Source organism: Equus asinus, chromosome 24 (genome assembly GCF_041296235.1).
Source record: "Equus asinus isolate D_3611 breed Donkey chromosome 24, EquAss-T2T_v2, whole genome shotgun sequence".
Classification (NCBI taxonomy): Eukaryota; Metazoa; Chordata; class Mammalia; order Perissodactyla; family Equidae; genus Equus; species Equus asinus.
Genome location: NC_091813.1, coordinates 28,498,531 through 28,516,176, shown reverse-complemented (window position 1 = coordinate 28,516,176; position 17,646 = coordinate 28,498,531). Strand labels below are relative to the sequence as shown.

The window sequence follows — 17,646 nt, the reverse complement described above, 5'->3', positions numbered from 1 at the left end:
TTGAAAGCCATTATGAGCCTCTCTCAAGCGAGACCAAGCTGGTTCCTTAGATTCCTGTCTTTGTGCCGTTCCTACCCTCACTTCAGCTTCTTCCCAGTATGAAACAGTGGGAACGCAGAGAAAGACCTGTAAAAATCAGCTTATGAGAATGAACTTTTTCTTTATAGATATAATAACCTAAAAGTAGAACAAGTTTAAATAATTTTTTAAACATATAATTTCAGGTGGACATAGGCAATTGTGCTGTTGTCTGTGTATGCAGATACTTTAAGAAATTTAATATTTTATCAAAAGGCACAACTCCAAAAATGAAATCTAGCAACTTGTTTCTATAGTAACCACCATTGAAATGTGTCCAGCCAGTGTGTGTCTTCCCAGAATTTTTCTCTGAGAGTTTCAGGGAGTTCATTAAATTTACTTTCCTGACAGATAGATAGATAGATAGATGGAGTTATGTATATCTTTTTCAGTGGGGATGTGAGATGTAAAATTTCCTTAGATTCTTGTAGAATATGACTTTTTTCTTCTGCATGAATATATTTGGCTAAGGGACAAGTCCACTGTTTTATAAATTTAGTTTAAACTAATAATGGAACCAGGTTAAGTACTGATACGTAAGGAGGAGATTGATCTTGCTTCCTAAATGTTTCCTAGTATTTGTATAGAGAACTGTGGGATTCAGTACATGGTGATTTCTAGAATTTTCTCGAATGACCAGAGTCCCTTTAAAATTACAATTCATTTGGCTGTCTCTCTAGGACCTGCATGAGAGCTTCGATGTTCTCCTTTATCCGTCTTCCACCATTGTCTTTGTTATCCACCAGGCCATGAGTCTCCATCGTGAAGGAGTTCTGATCTGGATTTACTTAACCCTCCAGTGGCCCTTCTTCCTGGTCAGAGGTTGTATGTGGTGGGAAATAGAATGGAAGTCACACCTTATCTATTTAGAGATCTCGGTATTTCCTAACAGGTTCATTCAGAAAAACTGACTGTAGTGTAATTAATGTTACAGAAGGGATTCCATTGCATTTTACATTTAAGATAAAATAAATTATTGGTTTGTTGTGAGAATTTTCCCACCTCTCTCAAGGCCTAAATGTCACAAAACAAACAGATGTGATCAGATGTTCTTGTGATAGAAGATACATGCTCAGTGAGAGTTAACAATAAGGCAGGGCTCATGGCATTTATCTAGCTAAATTCAAAGGGAAGACATTTTGGAAGGTAAAGTGGCAGGAAGTAGATACTGAGGAAATAAAGCTACACTGGGAATTTCATTTAGCCCTCAAGGATAACGGAGAAGCCAGGATGTCTCTAAGCCTGTTAGACATGGTTGGTCATAATAACCTTTAATTGCTTGCTGAGGAGGAATGAATATTTAACCTACCAGTGCTTTCTCTGTATTTTCAAGTTCCTCCTAGGCTCCTAAAATAAGGGTGTTGGCATTTCTGGATCATGGAGAATGGCTTTGCACAGTCTCACAAATCCCGTTGACGTCGTGTAAGCACGTGCAGTCTTCAACTTTAATCTCTAGCCTCAGCTCCTTCAGGAAGTAGTTGAATAGTGACAGATCTACTGTTCTGTCCAGTGAGCTGAGGTAGGATAGCTTCATGGAATCCAGGTCCTCCCATTTTCTGGAATCCCAGAGTTTCCCGTTTTTGCTCCCTCCTTTATTCCCCCTATATTCAGGCTTTACCATTTCTCTTCCTGGTAAGCACAATAACCTCTTTACTGGCCTCCCAGTTTCCACATGAGCCCTTGTTCATCTTCCGTACTGCCAACCAGAATGATCTTTTTAAACGCAAAACTGGGTTTTATCGTGGTTTTGCTTAAAATCTTTCAAAGACTTCTCTTCCTTGGCAGAACACATTCCTTTACAAGGCACCTAATATCCCAGAGTATCTAGGACCTATGTATCTTTCTAGTCTTTGCCCCTCTTTCCTCCTCCACTCCCCCTGTGCTCTAGATAAGCTTTTGATTTCCCACATACTTTGTGCTGAACGTATGCGTTTTTTCTGGGTCCCACCCTGCAGGCCTAGCTCTTCCTGTGCCTCAGGTACATCTCTGACTCTGTATTCTGTTTTCTAGTGTTAGTTGACTTACCTTGCTCGCTAGACTAAGCATCTTGAGGACTATTTCTTGCATGTGTTTATCCAGCCCCTGACACATAGTGAGTGCTCAGTACATGTTTATTATGTGAATGGATGAACGAGTTAGTTGTTATATTGCACACAAAGCAGAAGTGAAGGAGAAGCTGCATTTGATCAGTGCATAAAATAGGCTTGAGTAGCAATTAATTTAGATTTCAACAAGAGTGAGGCTGGCTGGTTGTTCAGGGTTGTCCTCATGGGGACATAGCCCTGGGGGATAGCCATTGGAACAAAAAAAGTTTTATTCATTTTTCTTGAGAGACATGACTTGCAAGATTTGACTTATAATTAAATTTATGACCAATTAATTAATAAGTGAAATGCTCTTGTATTCCTTGACAATGAGAAGGAGGGAGAGCAGGGAGCACAACTGATGTGGGTCATTTGCTCAGACCACATCTTCTTGATCAGTAAGTTCCCTCAGGAGGCCAAATAGTAGCGTTCGCTAAGTTCTAATATGAGTAATTGAATTCTTTCTAATTGTCCTTAAGGGATTTTCCATCAAGCTGGGTTATCTAGAAGAATGATTCTTTTTCTTATTGAAGCGTGTTTCTTTCTAGATCAGTGACTTTCACACAGTTTTTAATAGCATTCAGAACAGCTCTCCCTTCGCAATCATAATAGCTAACATTTATTGAATGTTTACTGTATGTCAGGCACTTTTCTAAATGCTTTCCTACATTGACTCAATCCTCACAACCCTATGATGTAGTTACTATTATTAGCGCCATTTTTTCGGACTAGGAAACTGAGAACAAAGCTGTTACGCAATTTACCTAGAAGTACCTTGTGGGGGGAGCTGGGATTTGAACCTGTGTAGTCAGACTCCAGCACCTACGCTGACCTACCTTTCTAGGAACACAATCAGCATTTTTTGTGTTTGCTTTACATTGCTTCATTTAATTTTCATAGCAACTCTTGCAAATGAGTTGTCTGCTGTAACTGAGCTGTCTTGGTGTTGTGTGACTGGCTGTGATGATGGGCGCCCCAGTGGTTGGAGAGGGGCAGCTCTTCACATAGGAAGGGGAGCCAGTGATGGACAAACAAAAATTACAGGAGGAAGCGGAAGTTTAGAGAAGTTAAGTAACTTGCCCAGGGTCACTCAGCTAGTGAAAGGCAAAGGTGGAATTGGGAACTAGGCTGTCTGCCTCCAAACCCATTCCTTGTCCGCTCTGATTTGTAAGAACCCTGTGTGGACGGCACATCCTTTTTCTACCACTCCTTCAGCAGGTTATGGTATCGTTGACCAAGATATCTTTTTCTTTGCTTCGTTGTGGTTCTAAGGACACCCTGTGGTAACCTTCCATGAACCTGGCCGTATCCCAGATGTAGCGTGCATGACTTTATTTAATCCTAAACTATCTTTCAGGATAGTTATGTAGACAGTTAAGTTCATCTAATAATTTTACTACTTTCCACTTGAGAGGGTAAACTTTTTCTGCCCAGGCCCCAAATTCTAGAGAAATCTTTACTGAAGCCCTGTGACCCGACCAGAGCTTTTTCAGGCTAAGGTTTATGCAAAACATTGGCCTTCATGGAAAATTTGGTTCTCGCTCACTTGGGTCTCAGTTCATGGAAATGTTCGTCAACTCAAGCAGCAAGTCACAGACATACGTACCGGCAGAGAAGGTGAGCTTGTGCTCTCCCTGTCACCACACAACCCTACTGTATAGATTCTGAGTGGGGAGAATGCCCTTTGGAAGATGGCCTATACTTTGCACTTCTGAATCTGTTTATGAGGAAATGACAGTATTTTTCAGCATTTGCACCACCACTGACTGAAGCTCTGATCCTTGATGTGTTTACTTTTTACGTGTGCTCATCTCTACATCAAAAACAGAGGAAGCCACAGGAAATTGCTGCCTGTATTTCCAGGAAACGTAACTACCTCACCGGCTCCCCAGTCCGCACAGCCTAGAAGACGCTGGTGTGGGCTTGGCATCGATGATGCAGGTGGTGATAAGGAGCCAGGGAGTGTTCTCATCCTGCCACTCTGCCAGCAAAAGCCCGAAGAAGACGGGCTCTTCAGACTAACAGGAAAACGAAATCTGAGTCTTTAAACACTGCGTCTCTGAACATGTCAATGCTATGCGTGAAGTGGGGTATGTATAATTCCAAACCGAAGAGCTGGCTGGCCTCACGCTTTCTGCTCAGGTGAGGCGCCTCTGCCTGGTCCATAGGGCTGTGACTGACATTCTCTCTGATCACACATAAATGAGATGATCCTGGGAGAGTTCTCACATTAGCCTGTTGATGGCCTTGGGAGATATAAACACCATGAGGTTACACTGACCACCGACTATTCTTTAGAGAATGATTATAATAATGATAATGATAATAATAAATATTTATTGAGTGTTGACAATAATGCCAGACATTTTGCTTAGGATCTTATGTTTATTATTTAATTTAATCACTGCATAAACCCCAAGAGAGACTTTATTATCCCAATTTTGATAAGGCACCTGAGACTCAGAGAAGGTTTAATATCTTGTCCAGGGTCACACAGTCAGTAAAGGATGCAAAATTCAAACCCACATCTATGTAATACCAAGCCACCACTATAAGTAGCCAAGTGAATTTTACTCCAGGTAGAGCAGGGCTGGCAGCCTGTGTGCACAGGCAGATGGAAGCAGACAAGATCCATCCAAACAGGCTGAAGACTTGTACCTGGGGCAGGCTTGGTGTAGCTCTGTTGTAGCAACACTCACATGGAAGAAAGGATTGGGTGGTAGTATAATAAATACTTTGCCACAGGGAATCTGTGTGTCTTCTGGGTGCTGGCCGACATCATGAATGCAAGCCTCCAAACGCTCAAGGGTGGCTTCTCTCTTCATCATGGTCCCAGCTTCCTAGCCTAGCTCTCTTCTCTCTTTCAGCTTATAATTCAAATTATGATTAAAACAGGTATGAGAAATTGATGTTGTTTTAGCTTGTCCATGAACTAAAACCAATTTTCATCTAAGCATGAAATCTCCCATCTCACGGATCAAAGAGATGCTCTGGAAGAGAAGCACCCGTAAATATTTGAGGCTTTTGGAAGGCTATCTTTTTAATGATACCCCACATTGTTGCGAAAGGATATAATTTGTCTCCAAAGAGACACCCTATTAAAGCCGATAACAAAAAGTAAGAAAATGAGGCTAGGAATTAATAAAAGATACCAGGAAGACCATCTATGGACTTGCTGGAGTCAAACCATAAATGTGGTTTTGAACTTTGTGGCAGCTATTGTAAAGATACAAAGAGAGTTTAGTGGAAATTAATTTTCAAAACCCAAAAGGAGAATAGTTCTCTTAGAATTTTAGCGGAAAAATAGTTTTCAGCTCTGTACAGGTATTGGTTAGTGTTGCTTTAAAGCCGTGGGCTTGCAGCCCTGCCGTTGTGTACCTCTCTACAGTCTGCTTATTTTTAGGATTAAAAAAACCCGCATAGTGTGATTTATCATATGGCTACTTCTGGATTATTTCAGGACTGATAATCTGATTTGTGTATTATCCATGTCTTCATTTCTTTTTCCTTCTGGGCCTGTTGTTCGTCTCCTGGACATTTCTTTTCTCTTTAGCATTTCTGCTAAATGATAAGCAGGGAGAATAAAAATAAACACACAACTTTGCCGTCAATTTTACTATTTATAGAGGTGATTTTAGTGCTTTTTTAGCTAATGGGAATTTCAAGAGCGTTCTCTTGGCGTCAACCAACTCATAGAGCTCCTGACTGTCTTAGAGTTCAGCCTGGCTCTGTGTGTGCTTAGTGAAGCCACCTGGGCCACAGGTAAAGGCAGGCAGGGAGAGAGACCTGCAGAGGTAAGTTTGGCCCCATTATACCCGAGAAAAAGGCCACTCCTGGTGAACTGACACAGAGTGTGAAAAGGGCAGAAACTTGTATTCGTTAGCTGGAGCTGCCATAGCAAAATAGCATAGATAGGCTGTCTTAAACAACAGAAATGTACTGTATCACAGTTCTGGAGGCTGGAAGTCAAGATCAAGATTTCAACATGGTTGGTTTCTTCTGAGTTCTCTCTTTTTGGCTCGTAGATTTCCAACCCTTGTTGTATATTTATGCCCTCAAAAGGCTTGGATCACAGTCAGGGTGTGTGTCTGTGTGTATTTTCTCTTTTGGATCAAATATACTGTGTCTATTGAAAGTTTGAAGATCAGTGCATTTCCTCCTGTTGAGAAAATAATAATGCCTAGCTTTCACTAGAGTTCTTTTCATCTCCAAGGCTCTCTTAAATATTGACTAATTAAAAATGGAGGAAGTCTGGCTAAATAGCCTCTCTTTGAGGACCAGCCCAATGGACTTAGAATACACAGTGATTTGCTGTGTCTTTGAAAACAGAAGCAACTAGAAATCTTTTATGATTTGCTATAATAGCGAGTGGCATCTTTTATTATGTTTGGCAGCTGACATATCAAATTGCATTTTAGTTGGTTGTTATACATGAAATAGTAAGATATGAGTAGGCTAAAAATGAGAATTTACAGCCCTGGGACATGGGATATCTGACATCTAGTGGTTGCCATGACAACTCATCAGGCTGTTGCTTTGTAATCTTTTGGATTAGGTTCTAGCCCAGGGTCACTGTCTTGGAATTGGAGGGGGATTGGTAACAGGATGTGAATGTTGTACCTTTACTAAATGGTGTTTGAATTTGCAGTTTGGTCATATTGCTAAAGTCAAGTACAAATGACATTGAGGGAATATTTAAATTTTTCAGAACCTGGACAAGGTCTCATTTGTCAGAGAGAATATTCAGATAGCATGGGCTGAGACTCAGCAGCTGAAAGACAGGATTTCCTGTCTTCGGTCAGTGGATTAAAAAATATGCAAGTATCCTTTAATATATGTACATCCCTGAACATTTAAGTGAAAATTTGGGAAATTAAACCCTTTTTATAATTGTTTTAGGTTATAAAATTGGAATTGAACATTGCCAAGTAAACAGTTTGGCTGCAAAGCAAACCACAGCTGCTTTCTAGTGTTCTGTATCCTCCATCTCAGCTGGAAATGGCCTGTGGGGTGTGGAATTTGGACCAGGGAAGGGAATTGGGCAGAGTGAGGAAGGAAGTGGTTGGAAACAGGGTACCACATTCCTCACCTCACGTTAGCCTTGGCCCCAAGTACCATGTCTTCCATAGGATACTGTGCCTCTCAGAAGTGTTCCTCACTGGGGATGACCAATAGAAGCAACCTAGAAACTAAAGAGCTCTGTTCTGAAGTCTGATGCCAGTTCTGCCACTAACAGTGTGATCTTGGGAGAAAACATTTCAGCTCTGGGTTCCCCTGGGAAATGAGGGGGTCGGGTTTCCTCTAGCTGTCAGGTTCTGCTGTTTATCGTCATGTGGGGCAGGGCCGGGTCCACATGTCTCTTCTTTGCCATTAATCCCACATTTCCATGGTTACTTTGCAGTAGAACTACCCCTCCATGGTCAGTGGGACCGGGTCGCCTAATAACTAGGAGAGAGCAAAAGAATTCCTCCCCATCCCCATAATTTTTAGGTCTTATGATTATGGTTTTCTGAAACAAAGGCTGCTGGGCAATGAAATTCCCATGACAGAAGACAGCCAGTTCCAGTAAGTTTTCCTACTACCACTGTCATCAGTATCAGCTTAACTAATATCTACTGAGCATTTCTATATGGAGACAGTGCTAAGCACTTTATATACGTCATGCCCTTTAATCCTTACAACAGATACACACATATATGAATGTATGTGATAGGTATAAAATTGAGCATTTGCTGTGTATCAGGTGTTATGCCGAATCCTCACTGTAATCCAATAAGGTAGATAACTGGATTGTCAGTTAAGCCTCCCAACAAAGGAGGTGTTATCCATTAGCTCCATTTTTACAAATAAGGAAACTGAGCCATAGCTAGTAACTAGTAGAACAGGGATTGGAACCCAAGTGGTATGGCCTCAAAGCCCTTTCTCAGAATCTCTCTGCTGGTGGTTCTCCACACTCATATGGCGTAACAGTTACCTGGGGAGCTTTTAAAATATATGAATCCCAGGGCCGCATTGCAGACTAGTCAGAATCTCTGGGGTTGCAGCCTGCACCTGAGTGTGCCAATAAGTAGCCAGTGTTGGGAACCACTGTTCCAGATGGAACACTAGGATTATGTGGTTCGGTCATTGCCTGTGGCCCCTAGCCAGCAGATGACCGACCTGGGCCTTGTATCCAGGCTGCTTCCTGTAAAGCTGAGTAACTTGACAGTACAATGGGTTACATTCCAGTTATTATTGTTGTTATCAGGGCTTGTACCTACCATCGTGCCTAGTTTCCCTTTCCTAATCTAAATCCCAAAACCACAAGTTCATTTAGAGCCTTTTAAAGACTGTGCAACAGATCACATTATGATGATCAAAGGAGAGACTTTTTATTCCCACTTCAGAGTGTCACAGTTAACTTTGACTCATCACTGTTACCATCTTTAATATAAGTTATTGTGCTCTTTCCTCATTGAGCGAAAACTTCCACCAGCAGAGTCTAAGACAGTGGTTCCAAAACCTTGATGCACATTGGAATCACCTGGGGATCTTTAGAAACTATGGATGCCTGACTTGGAATTCTACCTCAATGTCAAATGATGATTTCTCCCCAAAGGTTGTTCTTAGGCTTAGGCTCTTGGTGATGCTGGAGTGATACTATACGGCCTCTTTGGACTCTCCTATTTTCACTATGTGATGCGTTTCTTTTTAAATTGTTTTACCTTTTAAAACATTTTTATGATTTTAATACATTGCTTTTTTCTTCCAAGGGCAAAATAAACACCTCTTCCGCGTAATGCTTTCTAATAGTAAACCACTTAGAGTTCTTTTCCCAGAATGGTTGACCGTCAGGTTCACTATTGGGAGACAACAGCTGACGTGCCTGTAGTGCTTAACACTTGATAAGATCTTACAGATAGCAATATGATGGAAAGTTGGAGATCACATAGGGAAGAATTGACTCTGGCTTTATCCTCAGGGAGTTACGAAAAGTTAGATTAACTTAATCAACTGGAAAACATAGTTGGATTATAAAAGCATATTAAAGCAGAAGGATAAATTTGTTGGCGTTTTGCAAATAAATGTACTTGATTAATCTAGAAATTCATTGTACAGCAGGTACTAGGTCTTAAACTGAGGTTTTTAAGGTAAAAGAGATGTTGTTTGGTGGGTAGGACGAGGCAGGTAATTTGCAAGTGGAACAGCTTTTGGCAGAGGCTGGGAGATAGAGAATGGAGGGTTGCAGGCTGCTAGGCCAGCTAGCTAGGCTCATGTGAAAGGTATAAACTGGGATGGCAGGTAATGAGGAAGGATTGTGGAGGTGGAGTTAGTTGTGTGAAATTTAATAGCAAGAATACTTTGAAAGAACTAAAAAAATATGGTATATTAGAAGGAGTTTCTGTTTTGCTTTTTGCGGTTGTTAAAGTCCAGTTGGTCTGTAATTGTGTTGGTATTATGGATCACTGAACAAGCCTGGTAGTTTGAGTTGGTTATTAGGTTTTTCTTGAAGGAAAAGCTTTTGAAATTAACTCTGCTCCTTTAGGTTTAAAAATGTCTCATTCTAATGTCTTGTCTAGGTCTTGTTGCTGTTAATCCTCAAGAAAAGAAAAGGGGCTTAGGATGCCTCTCTTTTGAAATGGAAGGGTCAGAGCAGGCAGGGGGCTGGCCCGGTGGTTTCTCTTTGTTCAAGAATTAGAACATGCGAGCCAGTGGTTCCACCCCTCATTTTGTGAGCTGTTTTCCTCTGATATTTCCTAATTTTTCCCATGACGTTTCAGCTTGTTTCTTCACAAGATCGTGAGGCCTGAAAGACCCCATTGTTTTACAGGAGTGCGAGCTGGTGCACACTTGCTGATCCGGCCGGCTGGGGTCTGAGTGTGGGTGGGACACGGCTGAGGGATAGTGCAGACTGGAGAATGTGTGGTGTGTATTCCTGACAGTAGCAAACACTTCCTGTTTGTCAGGAGTTTATAGAGTGTCTTTTTCTTCATAGAAGGTGCTGTGTTTAAAAAATATTTTTCACACACTAAAGTCTGCCCTGATTGACAGAAATAGGGTCATTCCGTGAGGCTAAGGAAAGTTTCTTAATGGCAAATCAAATGGATGCAGGCCTTATCCAGACGTCACTTCATCTTCAGATAAATGCAAACTTTTGTTCTTGTAACACACACACACTCACACACTCCTTGATGCCCTGCCCAGGATTCATGTGAGCTCTTGGAGTGGCAGCCCAGCATAGTCTACATGGCAAATCCCAATTAGTGCTGAGTGTCCAAGATATTAATTCTAGTTGGAGGAAAAATGCAATAGCAAAGGAACCCCAGCAAAAAGCTAAATAGATTTTTTGACTAAAGGAAATTGAAGTTTAATGCTCATGAGGTTTTCTCTAAATGAAGTTAATATATTGTCTCTACGTTAACTTCTAAGGAATTGGGATCTGTATGTGATTAACAGTAATATGGCAGGAGAATGCACTACGTTTATATAGACTTCTGAAATAACATTAACATTTTCAGTCAGATTTACAAAATTCCCTGTCATTTTTAAATGTCCTCAATGGTATGAGTGACATTGGGACCAGAAGTCAGTGTTGTGCGTGGATTGCACACATCTCTTCACAACTCCGTGTTTAGTGAGTCACGTTGGCAGCTTGAAATCAGCCAGGGTGGGAGTATTTACACCATGGAAATTGGCAAACGCTACAAATCTGATCTCTTCACTGTCAGAGCCAGCTTTTCAAGATTTAGCAGCACACCACCGCCCAAAGTGGAATTTAGAAGTTAAGGACTCTTCTCCTGAGGCAGATAATGTAGTGCTTCCACTCAGTACAACAGCCAGCTTGAACTTTTAAAATATAAGTCAGGCCATGTGGCACCTCTGCCCAAAACCCTTCTGTGGCTTCCCATTTCACTTGGAGTAGGTCTCAGTGTGAAGCTGTGCATGCTCTGTGTGCCCTTGGCCCTTCTTTCCTTATCCTCACCACTCTCCTCATGGTTTCACCCCTATTTCTCGCCTCCGAGCCCAGTTTCACCCCTGTTTCTGTAGAACATTCTAGCCTGCTCTGACTCTAGGGCCTTTCCTCCAGGGCAGTGGTTCTCAAATTTTAGTGTGCGTCAGAATCACCTGGCAGCCTTGTTAAAACAGAATAATGGGGCCTCCTCTAGTGTTTCTAAGCCAGTAACAAGTTTCCAGGTGATGCTGAGGCCCTGGGACCCCACTTTGAGACCCCCTGCTCTAATTCATCTCCTCTTGGTTTACCTCTCACCTCCTTTAAGTCATTGATCCACTTTGAGCTTCTCACCCATGCTGACCATCCTGTTTAAAATTGCAGCCTTCCTTCTCTACCCCATTTCCAATTCCTCTGATGCCAGTCAGTTTTTTTCAGCGCACCTATCACCTTGTAACAACCATAACTTTATGTTTCTTATTTTTTTATTGTCTGTTTCCCCCCACTAGACTGTAAATTCCGCAAACGTTGGGGATTTTATCTGTTTTCTTCACTGATGTATCCCAAATCTTAAGAGGACAGTGCCCAGCACGTAGCAGGTGATCAGTAAATATTGTTGAGTGAGTTAGTGAGTGAACAACATTGATAAATGAATAATCTGTCTCAGGTTTGGGTCCTAACCTCTTTAATTCTAATTTACTAGAGAATCTTAAAACGCCTTCTGCAGTTTTGTTTCTCAGCTTCACTTCTTTAGGATAATGAGGGATGGTATCTGTCCTTAGGCTGAAGTTTGGGAATGACTTAATGATCCTTAAATAGTAGGTGCACCAAAGTATTGCTCTTAGATTTACATTTTAACCTCGAAGGCCCTAAGCCAGTGGTCTTCAAACTGGTCTGCAGAAGTTCCCTGGAGATGCTTGAGGGGCTCTGCAAATGTTTAGCTTGCGTTTCATTTTTAATATATTTTAAGCAATGTTTATAACCATGGTAAAAAAAAAAAAATGCATGCTTAAAAGTGTTATGTACCAAATTTTAACACATTGGGACCACCAGTGTGTTGAATTGGACTGTCAAGTTAACCTTGAAATTGAGGGTTTTCCAATGTTTTGGCTTATGTATTTGATTTTCTTATAAATGAGCCGTTGGTCAGGAAGTTCTATACCAGTGTTTCTCAGATTCCACCCTGATGGTAAATTGAAGAAGAGAATTCCTCCTTTTATTCAGCACACTTGATTACGTGCCAGGGAGGGATTGGGAGCCTCCAACGAGTGTGGGCTTCTGCGTGGATTAATGGCCAGTTGTACAATACATGAACACAACACACATCGCTTAGTGACCTTTATTCTGTTATAAGGTCCTGTGTACCCACTCTACTTTTGGATGCTCTTTGACTGGGTTTTAAAGACATCAAGTAGTTGGCAGATTATCATTAGTGATTAAAATTTTAAATTAAAAAAATATTAACTACTGCATTTTTACCAAAATTTTTGGTTAGTTTGAGGCATAGCATAACATTACTAAAGAACTGTTATCAGTAACTATCCCTTGCCGTTCCAATCCACTCATTTCCAGAATTTGGATATGGAAATTTCCCACACTGAGTTCCAAAAGCAAAGGAGAGTGTTAGTCATGTCAGTCTCGTTTCTGAGTTTCAGATAGTAAGTAGTAAGAGCAGCAGTTAACAAGCGATTCATCTGAAAACTTGTCTCAGTCAGTTTGGTGCCTGAGTTGGAGAGCAGCGATTCGGATAGCAAGTGGTGTCTGTGTACCTGTGAAATATCAGCATGTTTTCTCAATACACAGCAACCAAATACAAACACAGCATAAATTGTACGCTAGATCACTTTTAAAAGTCAGTTAATAAGCCTACTTCTATCTGAAAGCCCTGCACCCTGCTATCTCAAAAGTGCCACTGAATATATTATAGGAAATAGAAGTTATACTTTATGGAACATTTTGTATACCTTGCAATCCTTCTGTTAATGCACTTAACGCTTTGTTTCAATTTGTTGTTCTGGCTCCCACACCATGTTTGAGCCCCTTGAAAGGAAGGATTGTGTCTCATTCAGCTTTGCTTCCCCGATGCCTGGCGTTGCCTAGCATATGGTGGGTCCTCAGCGTGTGTTTATTAAACATTGCCTTGCACAGCGGAGGGAAGCAAGCTTGAAGAAAACTATGCGACCTTGGCTTAAACACACAGTAACTTTTCACAGTAAGCACAAATTTTAGCATAAAAGAACCTTATTTTGGAACCAGTGGCCTAGTGGTTAAGTTCAGCATGCTCCACGTCAGCAATCCAAGTTCATGGGTTCGGATCCCAGGTGTGGACCTACACTACTTGTCAGCCGTTTTATGGTGGTGACGCACATAAAATAGAGGAAGATTGGCACAGATGTTAGCTCAGGGCTACTCTTCCTCAAGCAAAAAAAGAGGAAGGTTGGCAACAGATGTCTGCTCAGGGCAAATCTTCCTCAGCAGAAAAAAACAAATTATAAAAAAAACACCAAAACTTATTTGATGGTTCCATGATTCTTTCTCCTTCATCCCTCATGTACAGTCATTTAAAGTTTCCTGAATTCTTTGACTCCGACTCTTCCATGCCATCCTACTGCCATGCCAGGCCTGCCGCTCTGGTTTCAAACCTCATCCTTCTCTTCATCCCTGGCCTAAATTCTGGAAACAGCCTCATAAGCCTGTCCCAGACTCAGTCCTCCCTCTGCGACTCTGCGTTGTTGCTGTATTTGTCTCCTTGTAAAACAAAGCCCAGCGACTCCTTTGGCCTACCTTGCCTCAGGATAATGTGTAAATCTGGGCTATCCAATACAGTCTCACTAGGCACACGTGGCTATTGAGTTCTTGAAATGTGGCTAGTCCATATTAGGATGTGTTGTAGGTGTAAAATCCACACCCTCTATCAAAGACTTAGGGAAAAAATGTAAAATAGCTCATTGGTAATTTTTATATTGATTACATGTTGAAATTACAGTATTTTAGATAGATTGAGTTAAATAACATATCGTAAAAGTTCATTTCTCCTATTTCTTTTTACTTTTTTAGGATAGCTACTAGAAAATTGAAATTACAGGTATGGTTCACCTTATGTTTCTGTTGGTTAGTGCTGGTCTAAGCTGTATCATGACATTTAAAGTTTCTTGTAGCCTGGCCTCAGCTGCCTCTTTAGCCTCGAATCCCAGCCCTTCCTGCCCACCTGTAAATTTCTCATAATCCCCCAAACTCACCAAGCTTATTTATATTATGGGGTTTTATTTTATTTTTTATATTCTGTTTCTTCTTTCTGAAATGTCCTCCCCTTTCTTTCTTAGCCATAAAAGTCCTACTCAGACTTTTAGGACCTAACTGAATTGTCCCATGCTGGTGAGGTTATGCCCTGTTTCCACAGACAGAATTAGCATCTCCTCCCTGGGTGACAAGTTCTTGGTGCCTCCATTATCGTGCTTGTCTTGCTCTTCTGCCATTAGCTGTCCTCTTAACTAGGCTTCTCAAGGGAAAAGGCTGCAACTTATTCCTCTCGTGACCCCTGAGGGCAGTACCTGGTGCGAACTGGACATTTAATTGACAATTATTAAATTAATGTGTGCATTAATTTCATTGTTCTGCACGCACTGCTATTTTTACCTGCATCCGGCCTTGATTATCTGAACCCATTGGCCGTGGAGAAAATTGGATGCTGAGGTGGACAGCACTGGACCTTTCAGCCAGAACTCCAGTTTCACATTTTTCTGTTTAGTAAAATGACCACTTTGTTCTCCCTGGTCAACTTATACTGATTAAAAATTCTGTATTTGGATTTATGAAATCCATGGATGTCATACAGACCAAAAGTGTAAAATGGTGGTATAAATTATTGTTTTTACTCTTTTGTTTACAGGGATTCCAAATAAGATTTTGTTTGATTGAAGATTCCACTTCTAAACAAGTTTGGAAGCCACTGTTTTAATCCTAAATTTCATTTACATTTCCATTCCAAAGGTTTCATTTTGGTTTTGATGAGGAGGTTTCTAGTATCATTCGAGTTCACATAGAACAAGACTTCTCAAGTCTGGCTTCGCAATAGCTACCTCTGGGAAGCTTTCAAAATTACTGATGGCCAGGCCCACCCCCAGGGATCTTGGTATTATAGAGCTCGACGAGGAGGGCCTGGACACCAGTATTTATGAAAAGCATAAATACCTTATAATAAATTGATTCTGCTTAAGGAACTAGGTAGTTAACTATGAAAATGTTGAGGTTTTGAATTGATGATTTTTCTTTCCTTTTATTAATGATATTGTGAGTAAAGGCAATGTAGTCTTAAGTTTGTACTATGATTTTGGGATCAAAAACAGCATTTAATTGAACTCATTTTCTGAGGACAATTTCCTAAGTCTTGGGAAATTAAAAGTTACCTTTTCTGTCATTCTCTAAAACCTACATGCAGCAGAATTTTAATGTCTCTTATTGGTGGAAATAGCTAACAAAAGACCTATTTCAGATCATGGAAATGAGGACTGACAAGGGCAGTGGGTAGAAGTCCGCGCAGGTAGTGGCCTCCTTGGCATCCTTGTTAGCTTGAATAAACAGTAGTCCCCCGACAGGGCCTCCATAGCTCCGCCAGGATAAAAGCTGACATTCTGCTTAATCACTTTGTAATGATATTCTTCCTTTTGTTCTTGGTATGTGAGAAACCAATTTTTCTTTTAAAGGTTTGGGAAAGAATTAACTTTAATTTCCTAATGCGGTACGATGGGTTGGTAATGCATACGTTATTCTTGTGGGGACTCCGGGGGGGGGGGGTGGGGAATGACCTCGTTTCTGTTTATCAAATATCTCATCATAAATCTTTAAAAACTTATAAAGTATCTTAAATCCTGTAAAGGAAAAAATCTGGGATAAATCCTTTGGCCACGTTGTAAGAAAATCCTATGAATTCTGATAGCATGTTCCATGTCATTATACTATTAAAATGCAGATGTAAATAAAATTGGCAAATTATCAATTTGTTGAAAGTGATTGTATGCTCTTAATTCTTCTGAAGTGTCCTCTCTTTCAGTTTGGGCTCTTTTGGAAAAAAAGAAGGAAAAATACACACTTGGGATGGAATCCTTTAGGGCAGAAAAAGCAATAGAATCCGTTAGTTAACTTGGTTATTTGTAGTCGGTATGTCATCTGTGAGAGACTGATGTCATGCAGATTGAATGCGGAGGCAAACTTAGGGGGCGTGTGTGTGTGTGTGTGTGTGTGTGTGTGTGTTTGTGTGCGCGCGCGTGTGTGTGTTTTAAAGCCCCACTCCCAGAATATGAAGTGAGTGTGAAGGGCCCCACAACAACCCCTGGATCTGTCAAGAATGTACCTATTTTTAACATACTGGATCAAGTGTCAGCACTCAATAGGAGATGAGGAAGCGGGTAGAGACCGTGCTGTATGGATTCGGCGGATGGTAAACGGCTCTCTGGCGTGTTTACTATACAGCTGTGCATGCTTAATGGCTCTGCCGCTGCCATGTCAGGTAAAGTTTTCTTTGCACGTGATGAATGGCAGAAAATTCTTTAGCAGAGGAAACCCAAGGAGGTGGGAGGAGGAAAGGGGAAGGGAAGAGCGGAGAAGAGAGAAAAAGAAACACGCCGCTCCAGAGGGAGACAGTCTGTGCTTTGCAGTTGCTTGTGTGGATAGAAACCAGATGGTACGCTGGAACACCCGCTTGGCTATCCCAGGAGCCAAACATATGGTTAATGGTCGGAGAAAGAGCTTTCAGAGCCAGGGCTTTGCTGACTGCTTCATATTACAGATTGTTACAGTGTGTCATTACATTGCCAACCTAAGTGCTTAATACCCACTGCGGGCGCTGGGCATACACTTACAAGAAGGACTTTTAGCTCTTTGCTGGCTCTGAATGCAGAAGTGACATCATCGGGAGGCTTAAAATGTCTGGTGTTGGGAGGTAGGGAGAAGGGTAATTTTGTAGTGGAAACAACATTTTTTTTCTTTTTTTACAAGCCAAGCCTTCACTCCACTGAACTCTACTGTTTTTCTGAGAACCTTTTTATACAAGAGCCTCCGTGTCTCTCTCTCTCTCTCTCTCTGTCTCTCTCTCTCTCTCTTTCTCACACACACGCACACACACACACACACCCCCACAAAGTTCTGAAACAGAAATCTAAACCACAGGCCATGTTCCCCGCCTCCTGCGACTTGACAGCCCCCTTTCACCTGGAAGCCACCTCCGGCACTCACAGGCCCGCATTTGAAGTTTCTGTTTGGGGAGCTTTGGGCAACAGCAGGCCTGTGTTATCTAAGGAACTGCTGAGCCCATTCATCTGCTTTTCACGGCCCGCTTCCTTTTATTTTTAGCCAAATCCGTCAGGCCTGACAGGCGGGTAATTCGAGCCAGAGAAAGGGCAGAGCTCCAGGTCCTTTCCACAAAGCAATTCTTTTCCTCCCTCCTGGGAGGGCTCCAGACTTGGCCTGCTTCAGGCAGATGGATTTGTTGAGTCATGTGAGATCATTTACACAAAAACACAGTGAGGCAGTGGAAATTAAAAAAAAAGGAGGGTGGGG

General features: G+C 41.5%; 1 protein-coding gene across 5 annotated transcripts in view; it reads left to right on the top strand.

Moving 5' to 3' along the window:
- The window catches only part of BACH2 (BTB domain and CNC homolog 2), a 333,924-nt gene that overhangs the window by 49,961 nt on the left and 266,317 nt on the right, over positions 1-17,646 (top strand). For 2 of the 5 annotated variants that reach the window (XM_070496288.1, XM_014866696.3), the window contains exon 1: positions 16,365-16,597. The exons of 2 other annotated variants lie outside the window; for them this stretch is intronic. The gene's annotated coding sequence lies outside the window, so the exon portion shown is untranslated. Of the gene's footprint in view, positions 1-16,364; positions 16,598-17,646 lie in introns of those variants that run through there. One more of the 5 variants, XM_070496287.1, reaches the window with a different exon arrangement.